Source organism: Melospiza melodia, chromosome 25, assembly GCF_035770615.1.
Source record: "Melospiza melodia melodia isolate bMelMel2 chromosome 25, bMelMel2.pri, whole genome shotgun sequence".
In the NCBI taxonomy this organism is placed as follows: Eukaryota; Metazoa; Chordata; class Aves; order Passeriformes; family Passerellidae; genus Melospiza; species Melospiza melodia.
In genome coordinates, this window is record NC_086218.1 from 5,190,460 (window position 1) to 5,212,142 (window position 21,683).

At 59.5% G+C, this 21,683-nt stretch overlaps 1 protein-coding gene and 1 long non-coding RNA gene across 2 annotated transcripts in view; one reads left to right on the forward strand and one right to left on the reverse strand.

Annotated features, from left to right (window-relative positions):
• Window positions 1-21,683, forward strand: part of LOC134429289 (Fc receptor-like protein 3) — a gene marked incomplete at its 5' end in the record, with an annotated part of 79,840 nt that overhangs the window by 33,143 nt on the left and 25,014 nt on the right. The window lies entirely within an intron of this gene.
• LOC134429138 (uncharacterized) lies at window positions 13,258-13,871 on the reverse strand. Its single transcript, XR_010030528.1, has 3 exons — window positions 13,756-13,871; window positions 13,587-13,666; window positions 13,258-13,501 (listed from the first exon to the last, which is right to left on the reverse strand). It is a non-coding gene; the product is annotated as an uncharacterized LOC134429138 (long non-coding RNA).

The following is a 21,683-nucleotide window of genomic DNA, read 5'->3' on the forward strand; positions in this document are numbered from 1 at the left end:
CTCCATGTACGTCGCCTGAGGATCCTCCACCAAGGGTGTCAGGGGGTCTTGTGGGGCCCTGTGGGAATAAGGGGGTGTGTGGAAGGGGATGGGAGGTGCTGGGGATTTGGGTAAAAGGTGTATCATGGCTGGAGGCTGCACTCACCTTTCCTGGTGCTTCCTGGCATCTGCTAAGGAAAACTGGAGGGGTGACTTTGGAGACCCAGGGGCTCCCATCCACCCTTGGCAATGCTGAACCACCACCAGACACACAATTCTCCCCAGGCACCCCAGTACCCCTGATGCCCCTCCAGTATCCCTGACCCACCCCACTTACACCAACACCCTGAGCCCCAAGATCCCCGAGTCTGGCATGGAGGTGGACCCCTGACAGAACCCCCAACACCCCTGCAGGAGCCTCCAACAGCTCCCAGGGCTCTGATCCAGGGTCACTGGGGGCTGAGCCCTGCCCAATTCAGGGGCTGTGGGTGCCCCCCTATGGCCCCCCTTCTCTGGGAGCCTTCCCACCTCTCTCCCTGACCCCCATCCTCTCATTGTCACCCACCCACACGGTGCCTCCAGTGCCAGGCCACAATGACACCCACAAGCAGGAGTAGGAACAAAAGGGCCCCACTGACCCCTGCGGCCACTGCAAGAAACAGAGGGGTACACATCAGGGTCTGTCATCACCCCAAGGGTCCTGCACTCCCTGGTAACGCTGAGTGACCCCACCTGTGTCCCTCTGTGTCCCTGTCTCCGGCGGTGTCACCTCCAGGACACTGGGGGTGATGGTGGCATTGTCCACGGGCACTGCGGGGACACAGACAGGGCTGAGGCCACAGGGAGGGACTTGCAGCAAATGTGAGGGGATAGGGACGGGGGGGATGGGTGTGGGGGTGGATGTTGGAGATGAGGTCACACCACAGAGGGGTGAAGGGACCCAGGGCAGATGTGGGGGGACAAAAGAAATATTTCAGGGTGACATGGAGGTTCCCAACCAGGGGACCTGGGGTGTCTCTGGGTGCTCCCCATGCCCATCCCCACACTCACTGGGCACCGTGATGCAGAGCCGGGCGCTGCTGTTCGGCATGGCCACGCCCTCGGAGCTGTCAGGCTTCGAGATGCGGTCCCCCATAGCGGGCACCAGCAGCTGCAGGGACCCCTGAGGGCCGCCCACTACCTGCCCGTCCCGGTAGAACACGTGCAGCAGGTGGACTCGGGGCCGCAGGGGGCTGGGGGTGCTGAGGCAGCTGAGAGTCGGGGGGACCCGACGGTGGGCTCGGGGGGACCCTCCAGCACTGGGACCGAGAAGAACTCTGGGAAGGGGAGGAGAGGGGAATTTGAGAACCCGAGTGTCTGTGGAGGGGCTGTGGGGGTGTTGGGTTGGGGGCTGTAAGGTGCTCTCCGTGCACTGTCACTGTCACTGGCGCTGACTCCTGCCACCCCCAGGATCCCACCCAGCCCCTGCACCTTTAGTGGCCACTGTGGTGCAGCTGCAAAGGGAACAGGGACAGCTTGGTCCCACCGCAGAGGACCCCCCCAGTTCCATCTCCTCTCGGTGGAAGGACGCCGAGGAAAACGTGCTGTCCCACCAGCCCCGGCAGCACACTGTCACCGTGTCCCCTTCCAGTAGTGCCTGTGCTGGCACCTCCAGCACCAGCCAGTCTGGGGGAGAGCACCACAACACCCCCATTGGGTCACACGCCGTGAACCAGGCTCCCCGATCCCAAAATGAGTTCCACCCACACTTGGATGCTCTGGGATGTCCCCAGACCAGGGGACAGGATCTGGTGACACATGAGGTGACCCATGGAGCGAAGCCCACTCAGAGCCCTCGGGGTCCTTGCGTGTGCCAGCCTGGGGACACCCAAACATCCCCTCATTGTTTGAGACTCTCACGGGGAGGCTGAGCCCACTGCCGGGTCTGTCAAACTTGTAGTTGACACTCTAGTGACACGGACAGTGTTGTGTCCCTGCCATAAATGCTGCCTGTACCTTGTACCAGGTGGTGGCACCAGCGCTCCCCAAGCCCTGGCAGGTCAGTGTCACCCAGTCCCACAGCACCGCTGGCATCCAGGGGGGCTCCACCAGGAGCTGGGTGGTCTGGGTGCCTGTGGGTAACAGGCGACACCAATCTGCCAGGGCCAGTGTGGGGCTGGGGACAGCGGGGTGGGCCAGGCATTCCCCAAAAACTCACCAGTGAGGCTGAGGGTCTGGGCTGGAAGGGAGAAGGGTCAGGGCTGTGTGAGGGTGGAACCAGGGAGACAGCAGCACAGGGGTACAGGGTGTGAGGACAGTCCCCAAACTGTCCCCGTGAAGAAAGAGGTTCTTGTGGGAAAGTGCATGGTGGTGCTCTCCTAAAGAGTTAGTGAGGCAAGGGGACATGTCTGCTTCACAGCCGCCCGTGCATGTCCATGTGGTACAGGCACCTTGGGAGCAGGGACACTGAGGCCACCCAGGGCTGAGACAGAAGATGGGGACACTGTGGACACCCTGGGCATGAGGACACCACGGACACAGCCCATGCTGGCCCATGTCACCCCCACCAGCTCATGATCCCATCCCCATGATCCCATCCCCATGGCCACATCCTCACTGTTTTTGTCCCCTCAAGTCCCTGCATTCCCATTCACTTCTCCCTATCCGCCGAGCTACCTGAGCCCAAAGGTGCCAGTCCCTACATTCCTGTCCCCACATCCCCATCCCCAAATTCCTGCCTCCCTGTTCCTGTCTCCAAAGCCACCCTCCATCCCTGTTCCCACTCAGGTCCACTGTGGGTAACATGGACTGGCACTGCTGGCATTGGGGACCTCAGGGGACCGCTAAGCCACTCTGTGCCCCCTCTCCTCCCCATCCCTGGGGTGTCATGTCTGTGCCCGGGGCACTCACCTCACAGGAGTAGTGCCACCTTCCCAGCCATCCGGGTGTCCCCAGCCATGTGGACTGGCTGTCACACACTGCCAGGAGTGGCTGTTCCACTGGGTGGTGGCTCTTTGGCCAAAGTGGAAGGAAGCGAGGTCATGTCATGCGTAGGTGGCCCTTGGTGGGGGCAGGGTGGCCACAAGCTGGGAACAGGCTGTGGGCAGGGAGGGGAGAGGAAGGGGACAAAGCTGGAGGTGACACAGTGGGACATGGGGTTCCCAGGAGGGTGGGGCTCAGGGGGTTTGGGGTCCCAGAAATGGGTGTCCAGGGGAATGGGGGGTCCCTAAGGAATTGTGGTCCTTGGAAATGGGGGAGCTGAGGAGGAGGAGTCACTGGGGATGGGGTTGCCATGGCTGAGGGGACTCAGGGATGGGAGTCCCAGGGGGACGTGGGCTCCAGGTATTTGGGGTCATGGGATGGGGATGCTTGGGGAATGGGAGTTCCCGTGGGAATGGGAGGTTCCGGAGAGAATCAAGGTCCTGGGGAAAGGAGGATTTCAGGGGATGGAATGAGTAGGAGAGGGTTCCTTGGGAATGAGGGCTCCTGGGCCATGGAGTTCCTGGGGAATATCTCTACTGGGATATGGGTTTCAGAGAGGGTGGGGACATAAGAAATGGAGTACTCATGATTTGATTTCAAGGAGAATGGTGGTGCCAGGGATGAGCAGTGGCTGGGTGGACCCATAGGTCCCAGCTCCTTCCCTGAGTGCCTCAGATTTTGGGTTGACCCAGGGCTGAGCACAGCCTCCACCAGGTGCTGGTGGCCTGGGGGTCACCCCAGACATATTCTGAGGGGCTCTGGGTGTGTGGAGCTGCTGCAGAGGTGAGAATTCTGTGGGTGGAAAAAGGCCTGCCTGTGGTTTGCTCAGCCCTGCAAGAAGCACAAACCCCAAAGGGAGCCCAAGCAGTGGCTCTGCCAGGACCTTTGATGGTTTTCAGAGCAAGGATGGCTGGAAACCTCCCCTGCAGGTGCAGCTGTGAGGGAACCAGTCTGGAAATGCAGCAATTGATCATTTGCTCCTCTTGGTAGAGGACTAAGTGTACCACAAAACTACTGCAAATCCCACACCAATCTGCTCAACATCTTGACCTGGACCCTCCTCCTCCTCCCTGCCTTGCCATGGATGGACAGAGGCCGCATGCCCCACACCCCCCACAGCCGCTCTCTCACTGCCCTCCACACCTGGATGGGGAGAGAAAATTGAGCAAAGGGTTCCTGGGTTGAGACAAGGACCAGGAGAGATCACTCATCAAATCCTGTCACGGGTAAAACTGCCTCGGAATTAGAGATATGAATTGAATTTATTGCTGACAAAATCAGAGCGGGATAAGTCAGATAAACCCTTCAATACACCTTCTGCCTGTTGTGAATAACAATGTAGTCATTGGCTTTCCCGATTCTATTGGTTTTTCCAAATTATTTTGATATAATACAGATTGTAATCAGTTTTTCACTGCTTTTGATTTGACAATTTGTCAGCCTGTTTACCCTAATCCCTGTGTAGAACATATATTTTAGTGTGATAAACACATTATAGTTTAGGCTCTCCCAAAATATCAAGATAGAGACAATGTGCCTTGAAACATTAACTGTTGCATAAGTAGCTAATGCCTTTATTTGTGTAACTAAGTGACAATGGTGAGAATAAGTAAAATAATTTTGTGAAATAGCTAATGTTGATTTAATGTACTGGTGGAGTATCTCATCTGTATGAGAAGAACACATTGAAAAGTATGAAATAAATAAACATCAAAAAAGAGAATGCAAAGAGGAACTTACCACTGACTCTTGGGCTATCAAGAACTGTCAAACAGCAGAACAGGGGGGCCTTGTGAGGACATGAAATATATAAATTTAATCTGCAGTTTGGCATGTACTTTTTGAAAATGAATCAAGGCTCAAACCAAGCATAAGGATTCCTGGAACATGTGAACTGAAAAGAATGTTTGAATATGTATAACACTCCTGAGTATGTATTTCACCAATACAATGAAAAGGTATGTAAGAAGAATTGCAGTAGTTATCCATGTGCCTCTGGCAGTTGCCAAGCACCCAGCACGCTGTTTACTGACCCTTTTATCCCTCATTAACCATTTAAGAAATGTACAGAGTGAGCCTTGTTTCTCACACAGTTTGACCAAAAAACTGAATTTTGAGTACAATAAGACGGAAAAACGTTGTGTGCTCCTCCAAAACTGGTAGAGGGAATGAGGAGCCCCATGGGGTGCAGTGAAAAGGAAGAAGAGACCCCTGAGGGGAATCGATGCCCCCAATGGCCCCCAGTGCCCCCAGTGTCACAGCACGCTCTCGTAGTCACAGGGGTCCCGCTGTCCCTCCTGGGGTCCCGACAGCTCTATGTTAGTCACTTGTGGATCCCGAGGTGGGGCAGGGCTGGGGGACACCTGTGGGGGCCCTGAGAGTGACACTGGTTGTGGGGACCTGGTAGGGGGGGTGACACATGTTGGTGATGTGTCCCTGTACCCCCCTGGAATTCTCCCACTGCCCACTCAGTGCCCATGATGTGGGTGCTGAGCACAGCCCCCTGCTCCAGGGGGATCCTGTGGGGATGGGGGGGTCTGGGTGGTGTTTGGGGAGGGGGAAAGGGGAGTCCCACCCCGAGTCCGCCACTCACCTGTCCTGGGGCTTCCTGGCGGCAGAAAGGGAAAGGGGAGGGGGTGACTGTGGGGACACTGGGACCCCTGAACCTTCCTGGGACATCAGCAGCTCCAACCACTCACGAGATCCCCAAATCCCCACTGCAGCCCTGGTTCCCACCAGATCCCTATTTCTGCCTCCACTCTGGGGGCTCCCTCTCACTCTAGGACCCCCATCCCCCCCATTGTCAACCACCCTGGTGGTGGCACCAGTGACAGCCCCCGATGACAGCCAGGAGCAGGAGCAGGAAAAGGAGGGTCCTGCCGACATTCACAGCCACTGCTGGGGACAGAAGGGGACACATTGGGGTTACCCTGTACTCTGGGGGACCTGAACACCCCGGAGACCCTGTGTGACCCCACCTGTGACCCAGGGTGAACCAGGTGTCACCTCCAGGACTGGCTCTAGGCTGAGTGCCCGGAACACGCGGTGCCTGTCCTGTCCCAGCTGGTTGGTGGCCATGCACTGGTAGGTGCCCGAATGTCCCACATCGATGTCCCCGAGCTCCAGGAGGGGACCCCGGGCCACCTCCTGCCCGTTGTGCAGCCAGATGAAAGTGACAGGGGCTAAGCCCACCTGCACTGAGCAGCGCAGGGTCACGTTGTCACCTGCACAAACCTGGTGTGCCAGGGGACCGGAGATGATGGTGGCATTGGCCACAGGCTCTGTGGGGACAGAGACAGGGCTGAGGCCACAGGGAGGGTCTGGCAGCCAGTGTGGAGGGATAAGGATGGGGGAGATGGGTGTGATGGGGGATATTGGGGATGGGGTCACACCATGGAGGGGTGAGGGTACACAGGGCAGAGATGGAGGTACTCAAGAAAGGGGTGTGGAGGACATTGATGTCCCCAGGCAGAGACAAGGAGGCTCTAGGGTGTCCCCATGCCCATCCACACACTCACTGCGTGCTGTTACGCGGAGCCAAGCACTGCTCTTCTACACAACTCCACCCTCGTAGCACACCTGGCAGCTGTAATTCCCTGAGTAGGAGACCCCCACAGCGGGCACCAGCAGCTGTGGGGACCCCTGTGGGCCCCCCACCACCTGCACATCCTGATAGAACACGTGCAGGAGGGGGGCTCGGGGCTGCAGGGGGCTGGGGGTGCTGAGGCAGCTGAGAGTCAGGGTGGACCCCTGGGTGGGCTCTGGGAGGACCCTCCAGCACCAGCACCGAGAAGAGCTACGGGAAGGGGAGGGGAGGTGAGGACTGTGACTCTGAATCTGCTGGGAAGTGGCTTTGGGAGTGTCAGGAGATTGGAGTTCCAGCCGTGGGGGTGCTCACTCTGCACTGTCACTGTCACTGGCGCCGAGAGCACTCACAATGACACGTTGGAGCTCACCAAGCCCCCGCAGCTGTAGCGGCCACTGTGGTTCAGCTGCAGAGGGGACAGGGACAGCTCTGTCCCAGCGAGGGACCTCTCCACCTCCTTGTCTTCATGGTAGAATCGCACCTCAGTGACCAACATGTCCTGCCAGCTCTGGCAGCGTAGTGTCACCGTGTCCCCCTCCAGCAGCTCCTCTGCCAGCACATGCAGCACCAAGTGGGCTGTGGGAGAGAGGGGTCCTGTCACACCGGAATATCCCCTTTTGCTGGGGATCCCTCCATTGGGTCTCACCCAGCGCACCAGGGATCCCCAATTCCAGCACAGTTTCCCCCACACTGGGATGCTCTGGGACATCCCCAAAGCAGGGGACAGGCTCTGGTCACACAGGAGGTGACCCATGGAGTGGAGCCCACCCAGAGCCATCAGGGTCCCCACAGTGCCAGGCTGGGGACACCCAAAACCCCCTCACCATTTAAGACTCCCATGGGGAAGCTGAGCCCGGTGCCAGGTCTGTCACACATGTAGGTGCCACCCTCAGTGACAGTGAAGTTGGCAGGTCCCTCCTGCTACCACAGCTGCCCATTCTGGTACCAGGTTGTGGCACCAGTGGTCGCCGAGCCCTGGCAGGTCAGTGTCACCCGGTCCCACAGCACTGCTGGCCTCCAGGGGGGCTCCACCAGGAGCTGGGTGGTCTGGGCACCTGTGGGTGACAGGGGACACCAGCCTGCCAGGGCCAGCCCTGGGCTGGGGACAGTGGGGTGGGGCCATGGCATCCCCCGAGGACTCACCAGCGAGGCCGAGGGTCTGGGCTGGAAGGGAGAAGGGACAGGGCTGGGTGGAGGTGTCACTGCAGGGACAGCACCACCCAGGGGACAAGGTGAGATGTTTGTCCCCAAACTGTCCCCACAGGAACAGTGCTGTGGCACAGACACCTTGAGCACAGAGACATCTTGGTCACCATGGGCTGACAGAGGAAATGGGGACACTGTGGACACCCCATGTTTGTACAGGTCACCTCCACCAGACTTAAAGCACCTGTCATCATGGCCACATCCCCATGGCCCTGTGCCCATGACCCCATCTCGATGGCACCTGTCCCCATGGCCCATTACATGATATGTGGCCCTTGTCCCTGTCCCTGCATCCCTGTGTCCCTGTCCTCACAGCTGCCCCGGCCCCAAGGTTCCTTTTGCCACTTCCTTGTCCCCACATCTCTATTCCCCTCTTTCTGTCCCCACATCCAAGTTCCCCTGTTCCTGGCCCCGTAGCCATCCCACAAGTCTGGTCACACTGGAGTCCATGCCCTGCTGACACTGGGGACACAGGGGACCCTGCAATCCCCCTATGCCCCCTCCCCACTGGTCTCTGCCTCACTGGGGTCAATCCCCAGGGTGTCAGGCCCGTGCCTGGGGCACTCCCCCCACAGAAGCAGCGCCACCTTCCCAGCCATCCCGGTGTCCCCAGCCATGTGCACTGGCTGTCACTCGCTGCCAGGGGTGGCTGTCCCCTGGGTGGTGGCTCTTTGGCCAGAGGGGAAGGAAGCGAGGCCAGGTCTCATCCTCATGCATAGGTGGCACCTGGTGGGGGCAGGGTGGTCCCAAGCCAGGCACAGGCTGTGGGAGGGTGGGGACAGGCTGGGGACAAGACTGGGTGGGACACAGTGGGACATGGGGTTCCCAGGAGTGCGGGGCACAGGGTGTTTGGAGAGCCAGGGATGGGTCCCAGGGATGGGGTCCCTGGGAATGGGGGTCCTGAAGAGGGGGAGTCACCAGGGATGGAGGTGCCATGGGAAGTGGGGTGCCCAGGGCTGGGGGAACTCAAAGATGGTAGTCCCAGAACAATGAGGGTTCCAGGGATTTGGGGTCAGGTGATGGTTCTCCTAGGGATGAGGGTACCAGTGGAATGGGGCATCCCGTGGGCATGAGGGGTCCTGGGAGAATCAAGGTTCTGGGGGAAGGAGGATTTAAGGGGATGTAATGAATGGGAGAGTGTTCCTGGAGAATGAGGTCCTGGGCCATGGAGATCCTGGGGAATGCAAATACTGGGACGGGGGTCCCCGGGACAGGGGGACCGAAGGAATGGGGGTCCCATGGTTGGATTCCCAGGGGAATGTGGTGCCAGGGATGGGCAGTGGCTGGATGGGTGCATGGGCTGGAGCCACTTTCGCTGAGGGCCTCAGATCTTTAGGTGACCCACAGCCCAGCACAGCTCCCAAAGTGTTCCGATGGCCTGGGGATCACCCCAGGGAGAGTCCAAATTGCTCTGGGTGTGTGCCCTCAGCTCCCAGGGGCTTTTTCATCTCTTCATTTCCATTTCCTTCCTTTGATCCCTCAATTTCAAAACACCCCAATTTGTTCCTTGATGATTCTGGGAAAAAACTGAGCAGGGAATGGGCTGGGGGAAGCCCAGGGTGAGGCAAGCAAGGATGAGGGGTCTGCAGGGAGGGCTGGGGAGGTTGTGGGGGATGGGGGTGTCTGGCTGTGCCCCCCCAACACTTTCTCTCTCCTGCAGAAGAAGAAAGAGGCTGTTTGTGCTGTGTGTCACACGGGGATTGGGGGGGGGGGGGGGTTGGGCTCTGTTCTGGGGGGGCACATCCAGGGGGCTCCTGTCCTGGGGGGATCCTGTCCCAGGGCAGACACATGCTGGGGAAGAGGGTCCTGTCCTGGAGCTTGGCAGTTCTGGGCAGGTCCAGACTTCTCCATTCCTGCTCATCCCCTGCAGGATCTGAGCCAGAAAGAGCTGCTGGGGAATGGAGCCTTGGAATGGAGGTCCCAAACTCCTGCTCCTTGAAACAGTGGCCATCCAAGGGTGGGGCCCAGCCATGGCCCAGCCCCACTGCACAGGGATGGCCATTGCCCAGCCTTGCTCTGCCCAGCCCCAGGTGGCAGCCAGTACCTGAGGATCCCCCCTGTCCCCTTGGCTTTGATTCTGGCAGCTTTAGAGCTGCAGCAGAGGTGAGAATTCTGTGGATGGAAAAAGGCCTGCCTGTGGTTTGCTCAGCCCTGCAAGAAGCACAAAGCTCAAAGGGAGCCCAGGCAGTGGCTCTGTGAGGGTCTTTGATGGTTTTCAGATCAGGGCTGGCTGGAAGCTGCCTCTGCAGTGGAAGCTGTGGGGGACCCACTCTAGAAATACAGCAGTTGATTATCTTGTCCCTTTTCCCAAGGGGCTGAGTGAAATCCAGGACTACTGCAAATCCCACAGTGATCTCCTCAAAAACCTGACCTGGACCTCCTTCGTGAACAAAACCAGCAGCCTTTTGGAACATCCCAGAAAGAATGTTTCAGCTCTGTTGTAGCTTGGGTCCCTGCCAATTAATAATTACCACTGACTCCATGATTCCAGAAGGCTGATCAATCACTTTAATGTAATATACTTATTAAGAAACTCATTGCCCTTGCAGACAGTCCAATACAGCTTTAACCTAATTGGTCATTGTTATTAAAACACCATCACCAGGGGCCAATTAAGAAATCACCTGTTGGTAAACAAATCTCCATAACACATTTCACATGTTCAAAACAACAGGTGCAGCAAGTGAAGATAAGAATTGTTTCTCATTCTTTTCACTGATCTTCTCATGGCCTTCACCAGGACAAGGCCTGGGAAAGTTGTGCTTGCTGCTCTCTGTGACCAGAGAGTGGCTGCCACAGAGTTCTGGGTCAGCTGCCAGACAAGAGGGAAAAGTGTGGAAATATCCAGCAGTGGTTGTGCCCTGCTGCTGCTGTGGAGCTGTGGGGAGTGACTGTGTCTTGATTCCAGGTGTTCCCAAAGCTGCTCCATCCCTGCCCTCCTCACCTGCACACACGGAGAATAGACAGGGCACTGCCCCACCCCGGCTGCACTCCTTTCAGGGTACCCCTCCACTTCCCAGAGCTGTGAGGGCCTTACCCTGGCAATGCTCAGTCCCGACACGTCGCGACAGTGGCTTCGGACACCCTGCCACAGTCGATTCAGACACCCCGTGACCGTCCCGGCACTCGCAGCGCGATGGCAGCTGGACCCCTTCCTGGTGCTCCAGGACCACCATTGCTGTCCCCCCTTTCCACAGACCCGACCGCAGGGTCTCTGCTCCCCCCTGTCCCGGGGTCTCCCCTCCACCGTTTCCCTCCCTCCATGCTCGGGGCTTCCCAGTGGGGTCCCGGTCCCTCCATCCCGGCCCCTCCCACCCACTGCCCCCTGGCCCCTCCCGCCGCACCCCCTGACAGCCCCGGGGCCAGCACCGGCAGAGGCTGCCGAGCCCCTGCAGGATGAGATATTCCTGGGACAGCGCCAGCTGAGCGGGGCCCGGCTCCCTCACACCACAGCACTCGGGCTCCAGCCGCCCCGGGCTGCTCCTTCGGGATGTGCCCACTGCTCCTGGAGCGCTGCCCTTTGTTGGGAACAATCCCTGGAGCACCCAAATCATCCCCAAGGCCTGGCCGGGACCTCCTGTGAGGTTGTGCCCAAGCCCGGAGGGGTTTGGGAGCCAGATGGGTGTCACTGCTCTGTCCCAAAATCTGGGGGAAGCAGGCATGGCAAGCGGTGCCCTTTGGCCCTCTTCTGAGCACCCTGTGGAATTCCCGGCACTCCTGCTCCTCTCCATGGCCAGGTGCTGTTCCAGTGGCCCACTTGCTCCAGATGCTGCTGCCTCAGCTACAGGATCCCAAAATCCCTGGGAGAGGCAGCAGAACCCTGTGTTTGTGCACAGGGATGTTTTAGAAGCCTGGCTGAACTTGAGGAACCCCAGCACCAATTATAGCACCTCCTTAATGGCCTGCAGGTCCCAGAGCAGAACAGGGGCATTAGCGCAACCAGCTCCAGTTTTCTTCCCATTTTTCCCTCCCAAGGCACAGCTCCCGGCCAAGGGTGTCCCTGCACTCCAGCGGCTGCAGCAGAGCCCTTGGAGCTGCGGCTCTGCTCTCCATCTCCTCTTCCTCCCTCTGCAGATGCTGTGTGGGGACCAGCAGTGGCCCAGGATGAGCAGGAATGCCAAATGCGCTCTGGAGGCCACTGAGGAGCCCGGGCAGAGCCAGCACTGAGCACCAGCTTTCCTCAATATTCCAGGGCAATTCAACATTTCCAGAGTGGATGTGACAGGGCTGAAAAAGGAAAAGGGGGTGAAAGGCTGAGGATTTGCAGGAATAGTGGTGTAAAGCCTCCAGAGGTTCTGCTGTGGACCCAAGACCTGCCTGGGGTCAGGTGTTTCCTTCCTTCCATTCGGGATCATAGACAGTGGTTGCGGGCTGTTTTGCAGGGCATGTGCCTGGCCCCGGGACACGGCTACACTGCCAGTGGGCACTGGGATCCAACCGGCTGCCTTGGCGGTTCCTGCCCGCTGCCCGTGGTGGTGCCGGGACTGATTGGTGCCCATGAGTTTGCAAAAGGAGCGATTTCCCCTCCTGCCTCCCGTCCGAGGCCGCCATGGTCCCTGAGGGGATGGAGCTGGACCGGGGCGCCCCCTGCTGGCCGGGAGTGCTCCCTGCAGCGCCCCCTGCTGGCTGGGAGCGCTCCCTTCAGCGCTCCCTGCTGGCTGCGGTTTTAACTGCCACAAAAACCAACAGTGCTGAGAGAGAGGGAAAGTTCTGGGTTTGTGTTGTTTGCTCTGTTCTGGTTTATAAATTTCCCTGTGAAGAGCTGGTAGTCCTTTTCCTACACTTTTGGTCTGAAAGCCAAATAATTTTTGAAATGAAAAAAAAATTTAGAGATGGGTGTTCTATCCATTCCAGGAACGTTCCCACTTTCCTTGGTAGATATTTCTCATTTAAACGAGTTGCCAAAACCTGAGTTCCAGGTCCGACCCCTCAAGAGAAGACAGGGTCAGGGACTTGGTCACCTCACACTCTGCCTTTTAAGCCAGTTGGGCCACCAAGAGCCCTCTCCACAGGTGGCACTTTTGGTCACACGGCCACTCAGGGGCTGGCTTTGGCAGAGCGTCACACTGTCCCCAGTGTGTCATGGCTGACAGACTGATGGACGGACAGGGCCCTGTCTCACCGAAAGTAAAGCCTGACCCACCCCTGCCACACACAGCTGTTCCAAAATGTCTTCAGACATCAAACTTTTCTTGTCTCTGGCAGCCCACCCTGTGCCATGGCCTGATCCCGACTGCCCTGGGAAAAGGGCAAGGCTCCGCAACCCCCGCAGGACCTTTGTGGCATCATCGTGTAGGGGAACATGGCAGAGGAGGGGTTTGGGACAGGGAACAAGAGAATCCAGACCCTCCTAAAGGCCACTTTGGCCCTCAGAGCAAGGAAGGTCCAGGCCATGCTGAGGGAAATATCTGGGGTTTGTTCCTTGTTGTGGCTTTCCCTGGAAATCATTCCTTGTGTGACCACTTGGACTCGGAACCTTGTTGCTGTTGGTGTTGGTTTTATTCTCTCTTGTTTCTGTTTCAGGAAATTGTTCTTCTCTCAGCCCTTTGGGATCCTTGTGCTTCCACAAGGAGGGAGAGGGGCAGTTTTGGTGGCAGCACAGACACGAGTGGGTGCCCATGGGTGGGGACCCTCAGTGCCCCCCAGTTCCCCCTCAGTGTCACAGCACATTCCCGTAGATGTCACTGGGTTCCAGCGGTGGCCCCTGGGGTCTCTGCAGCTCTGTGTAGGTCACCTGGGGATCCTGGAGGGTGGTGGCACGGGGGGACGCTGCGAGAGACACGGGCTGTGGGATATGGGTGGGGTGACACTCGTGGGTGACGTGTCCCTCCGTGTGTGTCCCCCCTGTACTCACCCCCTGCTCTCTTGGTGACCACGACATGGGTGTACAGCACCTCCCCCTCCTCTGGGGGGGCCAGGGGATCCAGGGGGGCCCTGAGGGAATAAATGGAATGTGGGGGAGGGAATGAGAGTCTTGGGGATTGGGGTAAAATGGAAGACTGTTGTTTGAGCTCCCCACTCACCTTTCTTGGTTCTTCCTGGCAGCTTCAAAGGAAGGAGTGGACAGGTGTCTGTGGGGTCCCAGGACCCTGAACCCTCTCAGGATTCCTGAACTCCCATGGGACCCGCAATCATCTCCAAAGCCTCCCAGAAATCATGGACCTCTCCAAACCCCCACCCAAGTCAGCCTCAAGAACGCGAGGCTGTTCAGGGACAGGAAAACCCATCATCCTTAGGGTCCCTGAAAAAACCCCAACATCCATGCAGGACTCTCCAGCACCTAACCATACTCTACAGGATGCCCAGACAAGGTCACAATTTTTAGGCTGTGAGTGCTTCCCTATCGCTCCCCAACTCTGGGGGCTGCTACTGCTCCCTGGGACCCCCTGTCCCCCCATTGTCACCCACCCACACGGTGCCTCCGGTGCCAGGTCACAATGACAGCCACGAGCGGGAGCAGGAACAAAAGAGCCCCACCGACCCCTGCGGCCACTGCAAGAAACAGAGGGGGACACATCAGGATCACCCATCACCCCAGGGGTCCTGCACTCCCTGGTGACCCTGTGTGAACCCACCTGTTACCCAGGGTGAGCCAGGTGTCACCTCCAGGGCCAGCTCAGGGCTGAAGGCCTGGAACACGTGGTGCCTGTCCTGTCCCAGCTGGTTGGTGGCCACACACTGGTAGGTGCCTGAATGTCCCACATCGATGTCCCTGAGCTCCAGGAGGGGACCCCAGGCCACATCCTGCCCGTTGTGCAGCCAGGTGAAGGTGACAGGGGCTGAGCCCACCTGCACCAAGCAGTGCAGGGTCACGTTGTCACCTGCATGTATCTGGTGTGACAGGTGACCGGTGGTGATGGTGGCATTGGCCACAGGCACTGCAGGGACAAAGACAGGGCTGAGGCCACAGGGAGGGGCTGGCACCTGGTATGGGGGGATAGGGACAAGGGGATGGGGGATGTTGGGGATGGGGTCACATCAGGGAGGGGTGAAGGGCACAGGAGAGAGGTGGCGGGACCCAAGAAAGGTGTCAGGGAGACCTGGAGGTCTCCAACCAAGGCACTCAGGGCGTCTCTGGGGGCTTCCTGTGCCCATCCCCACACTCACTGCGCACTGTGATGTGGATCCAGGCGCTGCTCTTTCGCACGGCCCCCCCCTCAGAGTGCACCTGGCAGCTATAATTCCCTGAGTGGGAGACCCCCACGGTGGGCACCAGCAGCTGTGGAGACCCCTGAGGGCCCCCCACCACCTGCCCATCTTGGTAGAACACGTGCAGGAGGGGGGCTCGGGGCCGCAGGAGGCTGGGGGTGCTGAGGCAGCTGAGAGTCAGGGGGGACCCCACAATGGGCTCGAGGGGACCCTCCAGCACCGGCACTGAGAAGAGCTCTGGGTAGGAGAGGGAAGGTGAGGACTGTGACTCTGAGTGTGCTGGGAAGTGGCTTTGGGGGCGTCAGGAGGTTGGAGTTCCAGCCATGGGGGTTCTCACCATGCACTGTCACTGTCACTGGTGCCGACTGTGCCCACGATGACATTTCGGAATCCACCAAGCCCCTGCAGCTGTAGTTTCCACTGCGGTGCAGCTGCAGAAGGGACAACAACAGCTCGGTCCCACTACGGGACCCCTCCACCTCCTTGTCTCCATGGAAGAATCGCACCTTGGTGACAGGATAGTCCCGCCAGCGCTGACAGCGCAGTGTCACCGTGTCCCCCTCCAGCAGCTCCCGTGCTGACACCCACAACTCTAACCGGGCTGCAGGACAGGGGGGTCCTGTCACAACAGGGTCCCGTTTGCATGGGGATCCTCCCATTGGGTCACACCCAGTGTAAAAGGGGTCCCCAATTCCAACACGGGTTCCCCCACACTGGGATGCTCTGGGATGCTCACCTTGTACTGTCACTGTCACCTGCGGTGACTCCTGCTGCCCCCAGAATCCCACCCAGCCCCTGCAGCTGTACTTGCCGCTTTGGCTCAGCTGCAGGGGGGACAGGGACAGCTTTATACTATCACGGAGTCCCCTCAGCTTCTTCCCTTCGTGGTAGAAGGACACCGAGGTGACCGTGTTGTTCCACCGGCCCCGGCAGCGTAGTATCAGTGTGTCCCTCTCCAGCAGCGCCCACGCCGGCACCTGCAGCACCAGCGGGTCTGGGGGATAGAGGGGTCCTGTCACACCCAGAGCACCAGGGGTCCCCAGTTCCAACATGGGGGTCCCTCTACACTGGGATGCTCTGGGATTTCCCAAGAGCAGGGGATGGGCTCTGGTCACACAGCAGGTGACCCATGGAGCACAGACCACGCCGAGCCCTCAGACTACCCCTGGGTGCCAGGCTTGGGACACCCAAATCCCCCTCACCGTCTGAGACTCTCATGGGAGAACTGAGCCCGGTGCCGGGTCCTTCACACGTGTAGATGCCAATCTCAGTGACAGTGAAGTGATCGCGCCTTTCCTGCCCCCACTACTGCCCATCCTTGTACCAGATGGTGGCACCAGCAGTCCCTGAGCCCTGGCAGGTCAGTGTCACCCTGTCCCACAGCACCGCCGGCCTCCAGGGGGGGTCCACGACAAGCTGGGTGGTCTGGCCACCTGCGGGTGACGGGACATCAGCCTGCCTGGGCCAGTGTGGGGCTCGGCAGAGCGGGGTGGGGACATGGCATCCCCCGAGGACTCACCAGTGAGGCCAAGGGTCTGGGCTGGAAGGGAGAAGGGACAGGGCTGGGTGGGGATGGCACTGCAGGGAGAGAGGCACAGGGGCATGGGGTTTAGGGGCTGTTGCCAAACAGTCTGTGTGGGGGCACTGGTGTGGCACAGATGTCTCAAGGACAGGGACACAGCAGTCAAGCCATGCTCATGCATGGGGCCCCACGCTGGCACAGGTTACCCCTGCCAGCCCCATCCCCACATCCCCATGGCCCTGTGCCCATCGTTGCGTTCCAATGGCACCTGGACTCATGGCCCAAGCACATGGTACCGGTCCTGTTGTCCCTGTCCCGACATCTTTGTGTCCCTGTCCCCACAGCTGCTCAAGCCCCAAGGTTCCTTCTGCCACATCCTCGTCCCCACATTCCATCCCGCTGTCCCCACATCTGAGTTCTTTGTTCCTGTTCTGTGTTCCTGTCCCCAAAGCCGCCCCACAACTCTGGTCACACTGGGCTCTGTGCCCTGCTGGCATTGGGGACCTCAGGAGACCCCACAGCTCCCTTGTGCCCCCTCCCCTCCCCATCCCCAGAGTGTCAGGCCCATTCCCAGGGCACTCACCCCACAGGAGCAGCGCCACCCTTCCGGCCATCCCGGTGTCCCCAGCCATGTGCACTGGCTGTCACTCGCTGCTGTGGCCACCGCTCCCCTGGCTGGCGGCTCTTCGGATGAAGGGGAAGGAAGCGAGGTCATGTCCGTCCCCACGTGTAGGTGGCCCTTGGTGGGGGAAGGGTGGCCCCAAGCTGGGGACAGGATGGGGACAAGGCTGGGTGGGGCAAGGTGCGATATGGGTTCCCAGGAGTGGGGGGCTTGATGGGTTTGAGGACGTGGTGATGGGTGTCCTGGAGAATGGAGGTCCTGAGGAGGGGGAATCACTGGGGATGGCGGGGCCAAGAGAATGGGGGTGCCCAGGGCTGGGGGGACTCAGGGATGGGAGTCCTGGGGGAACGTGGGCTCCAGGGATTTGGGGCCATGGGACGGGGACTTTGGGGGAATGGGAGTTCCGTGGGAATGGGGATCCAGGGAGAATCAAGGTCCTGGAGGAAAGAGGATTTTGGGGAATGGAAAGAAGTGGAGATGGTTCCTTGGAAATGGGGTGCTGGGCCATGGAGATCCTGGGGAATGTCAGTACTGGGATGGGGGTCCCCGGCACGGTGGGACTTAAGGAATGGGGCGCCCATGGTTGGTATCCAGGACAATGGGGGCTGCCAGGGATGAGCAGTTTCTGGATGGGCACAGGGGTCTCAGCTCCTTCCCTGAATCCCTCAGATTTTGGGGTGACCGAAGGCCAAGCACTGCCCCTCCTGGGGTACTCCTTTTCTGAGCAGGCATCACATGGGGGTCTTGGGTACCTCTGCTTCTGCGCCCTCCCCTGCCTTTGAATTTTCCTCTCTTTATTTCTCTTTTTTCCTTTTTTTCTTCACTTTTGTGCCATGTCCCCTCGCCCCCGGTTCCTGGCTCAGCAATCTCGGGGAGCACCTGAGCAAGGAAGGGGTTGGGGGCACCCAGGGGAGAGGGAAAATGTGGAGCAGGGGCTTCGGGGAGGGAGGGGGAGATTTTGGGGATGGAGGTATTGGGCTGTGCCCTCTCTACACTTTATTTTTCCTGGACAAGAAGGAAGAGGCCGTTTGTGCTGAGAGTCTGATGGGAAACGGGGGAGTTTCTGTCCTGGGGGGCACATCCAGGAGTGTCCTGTCCTGGGGAGATCCTGTCCCAGGGGCTGGAACATCCTGGCATGGGAGGGTCGTGTCCCAAGGGGTTGCTGTTCCAGAAATGTCCCTGCACATTCCTGGCCGGGTGCCTGTCCCAGGGGTGGCACATCCTGGGGACCCCTGTCAATGCAAGGCTGGGGCCCAGCCATGGCCCAGCCGCACTGCACAGGGATGGTCATTGCCCAGCCCTGCTCTGGCCAGCCCCAGGGGGCAGCCAGAACCTGAGGGTCCCCCCTGCCCCCTTGGCTTTGATTCTGGCAGCTTTAGAGCTGCTGCAGAGGTGAGAATTCTGTGGGTGGAAAAGGCCCTGCCTGTGGTTTCCTCACCCCTTAAAGCAGCACAATAACACAAAAGGAGCCCAATTGTTGTTGCCTTTGCAGTAGTTATGGGACTCTCTCAGTCCCTTGGGCAAAGGCACAAAATGATCAATTGCTGCATTTCCAGACTGGTTCCCCCACAGCTGCCCCTGCAGGGGCAGTTTCCAGCCAGCCCTGCTCTGAAAACCATCAAAGGCCCTCACAGAGACACTGCTTGGGCTCCCTTTGGCGTTGGTGCTTCTTGCAGGGTTGAGCAAACCACAGACAGGCCTTTCCCCCCACAGAATTCTCACCTCTGCAGCAGCTCTAAAGCTGCCAGAATCAAAACAAAAGGGACAATGGGGACCCTCAGGTGCTGGCTGCCACCTGGGGCTGGGCAGAGCAGGGCTGGGCAATGGCCATCCCTGTGCAGTGGGGCTGGGCCATGGCTGGGCCCCACCCTTGGATGGCCACTGGCTTCAAGGAGCAGGAGTTTGGGACCTCCTTCCGTCTCAGGGTTCCATTCCCCAGCTGCTCTTGCTGGCTCAGATCCAGCAGGGGATAAGCAAGAATGTAGAAGTCTGGACCCCTCTGAAGCTGCCAAGCTCCAGGACAGGACCCTCTTCCCCAGCATGTGTCCCCCCTGGGACAGGATCCCCCCGGGACAGGAGCCCCCTGGATGTGCCCCCTAAGGACAGAACCCTCCCCCCCATGTGAGAAAGGTGTCAAATGGCCTTTTCCTTCTTCTGCAGGAGACAGAAAGTGAAAGTGTTGGGGGGTAAAAGCTGCACTCCCCCATCCCCCACAGCCTCCCCAGCCCTCCCTGAAGACCCCTCACCCCTGGGCTTCCCCCACCCTGGGCTTCCCCCACCCTGGGCTTTCCCCACCCTGGGCTTCCCCCAGCCTGTTCCCTGCTCCAGGTGCCCCCAAGGACCATCAAGGCACGAACTGGGGGCTTGTGAAATTGAGGGGCAAAATGATGGAAATGGAATAAAGAGAGGGAAAAATCACAGGGGGCTGGCGGACACAGACCCAGAGCAGCTCAGAATCTGTCTGGGGTGACACCCTGGACACCGGCATCATGTGGGGTTGGTGCTGGCTCTGGGTCACCCCAAAATCTGAAGCACCCAGGGAAGGAGCTGCAACCCATGGGCTCACGCAGCCACTGCCTATCCCTGGCACCCCCATTCCCCCAGGAATGGAAACATGGGACCTCCATTCCTTATGTCCCACTCTCTCTGCAGCCCCCATCCCAACACTGACATTCCCTGGGATCGCCATGGCCCAGCACCACATTCCCAAGGAACCCCTTCCCGTTCATTCCATCCCCTGAAATCTTCCTAGCACCCACCATTCTCCCATCCCATGAACTCAAATCCTTGGAGCCCAAATTCCCCCGGGACTCCCATCCCTTAGTCCCCCCAGGTATGGAGACGCCCATTCCAGTGGCACCCCCATTGCTGGATATCCCCCCTCCTCAGGACCCCATTTACCAGTGACCCCATTCCTGCCTCCCCAAAACCACCAAATTCCCAACTCCTGGGAACCCCATGACACATTTTGTCCCACCCACCCATGTCCCCCGCCTGTCCCCAGCCTGTCCCCACCCTGCCCCCACAAAGGGCCACCTACGCACGAGGTCGAGATGTGACCTCGCTTCCTTCCCCTTCATCCAAAGAGCCGCCACCCAGGGGAGCGGTGGCCACAGCAGCGAGTGACAGCCAGTGCACATGGCTGGGGACACCGGGATGGCTGGGAAGGTGGCGCTGCTCCTGTGGGGTGAGTGCCCCAGGCACAGGCCTGACACCCTGGGGATGGGGAGGGGAGGGGGCACAGGGGGGCTGTGGGGTCCCCTGAGGTCCCCAATGCCAGAAGAGCCAGTCAATGTTACCCACAGTGGAACTGGGTGTGACTGGGGATGTAGAGTGGCTTTCGGGACAGGAAGACAGGGCAGGAATTGGGGGATGGGGATGTGGGGACAGGAATGTGGGGACTGGCACCTTTGGGCTCAGGCAGCTTCAGGGATAGGGACAAGGGTACTGGGATGCCGGGACAAGAATGGTGAGGATGTGGCCATGGGGATGGGATCACGGGGATGGGATCATGAGCTGGTGAGGGTGACCTGGGCCAGCATGGGCTGTGTCCATGGTGTCCTCATGCCCGGGGTCTTCTCAGTGTCCCCATGTTCTGCCTCAGCCCTGGGTGGCCTCGGCGTCCCTGTTCCCAGGGTGTCTGTGCCGCATGGATGTGGTGCACGGGTGGCTGTGACACAGACGTGTCCCCCTGCCTGTCCAGACTTCTGGGGACCACCCAAACACTTTCCCACAAGAGCATCTGTCCCCACGGGGACACTTTGGGGACAGCCACCACACCCTGTAACCCATGTGCCGCTGTCCCCATGGTGACACCCCCACTGAGCCCTGTCCCTTCTCCCTTCCAGCCCAGACCCTCGGCCTTGCTGGTGAGTCCTCAGGGGATGCCATGTCCCCACCCTGCTGTCCACAGCCCCACACTGGTCCTGGCAGGCTGATGTCCCCTGTCACCCACAGGTGCCCAGACCACCCAGCTCCTGGTGGAGCCTCCCTGGAGGCCAGCAGTGCTGTGGAGCCAGGTGACACTGACCTGCCAGGGCTTGGGGACTGCCGGTGCCACCACCTGGTACAAGGACAGTCAGCGTTGGTGGCAGGAGGGACAGGACCGCCTCAGTGTCACTGAGAGTGGCACCTACACATGTGACAGACCCGGCACTGGGCGCAGCCCCCCCGTGACAGTCTTAGATGGTGAGGGGAGACCTTTAATGATCATGGGGGCCCCAGAGTGGTAAGGGTGGGCTCCATTCCCTAGGTGGGCTCACACCCCTCGTGTGACAAGAGCCAGTGCCCTGCACACAGGGACATCCCAGTGCTCCCCAGAGCACCCCAGGGCACCCACACGTCCCCGGTGCTATGGGCACCCACCCCAGACCAGTCTCATCAGTGAGATGTGACCTTCCTGTCCCACAGACCCACTGGTGCTGCAGGTGCCAGCGCGGGCACTGCTGGAGGGGGACACCTTGACACTGCGCTGCCGGTGCCGGCAGGACAACCATCTCACCAGGATGCGATTTTACCGGGATGAGAAGGAAATCAGGGGGTCCCTCAAGGGGACCAAGCTGTCCCTTTCACCTCTGCAGCTGCACCACAGCGGCCGCTACAGATGTGAGGGCGTGGTGGGGTTCTGGCAGTCATGGTCAGCAGCAGTGACAGTGACA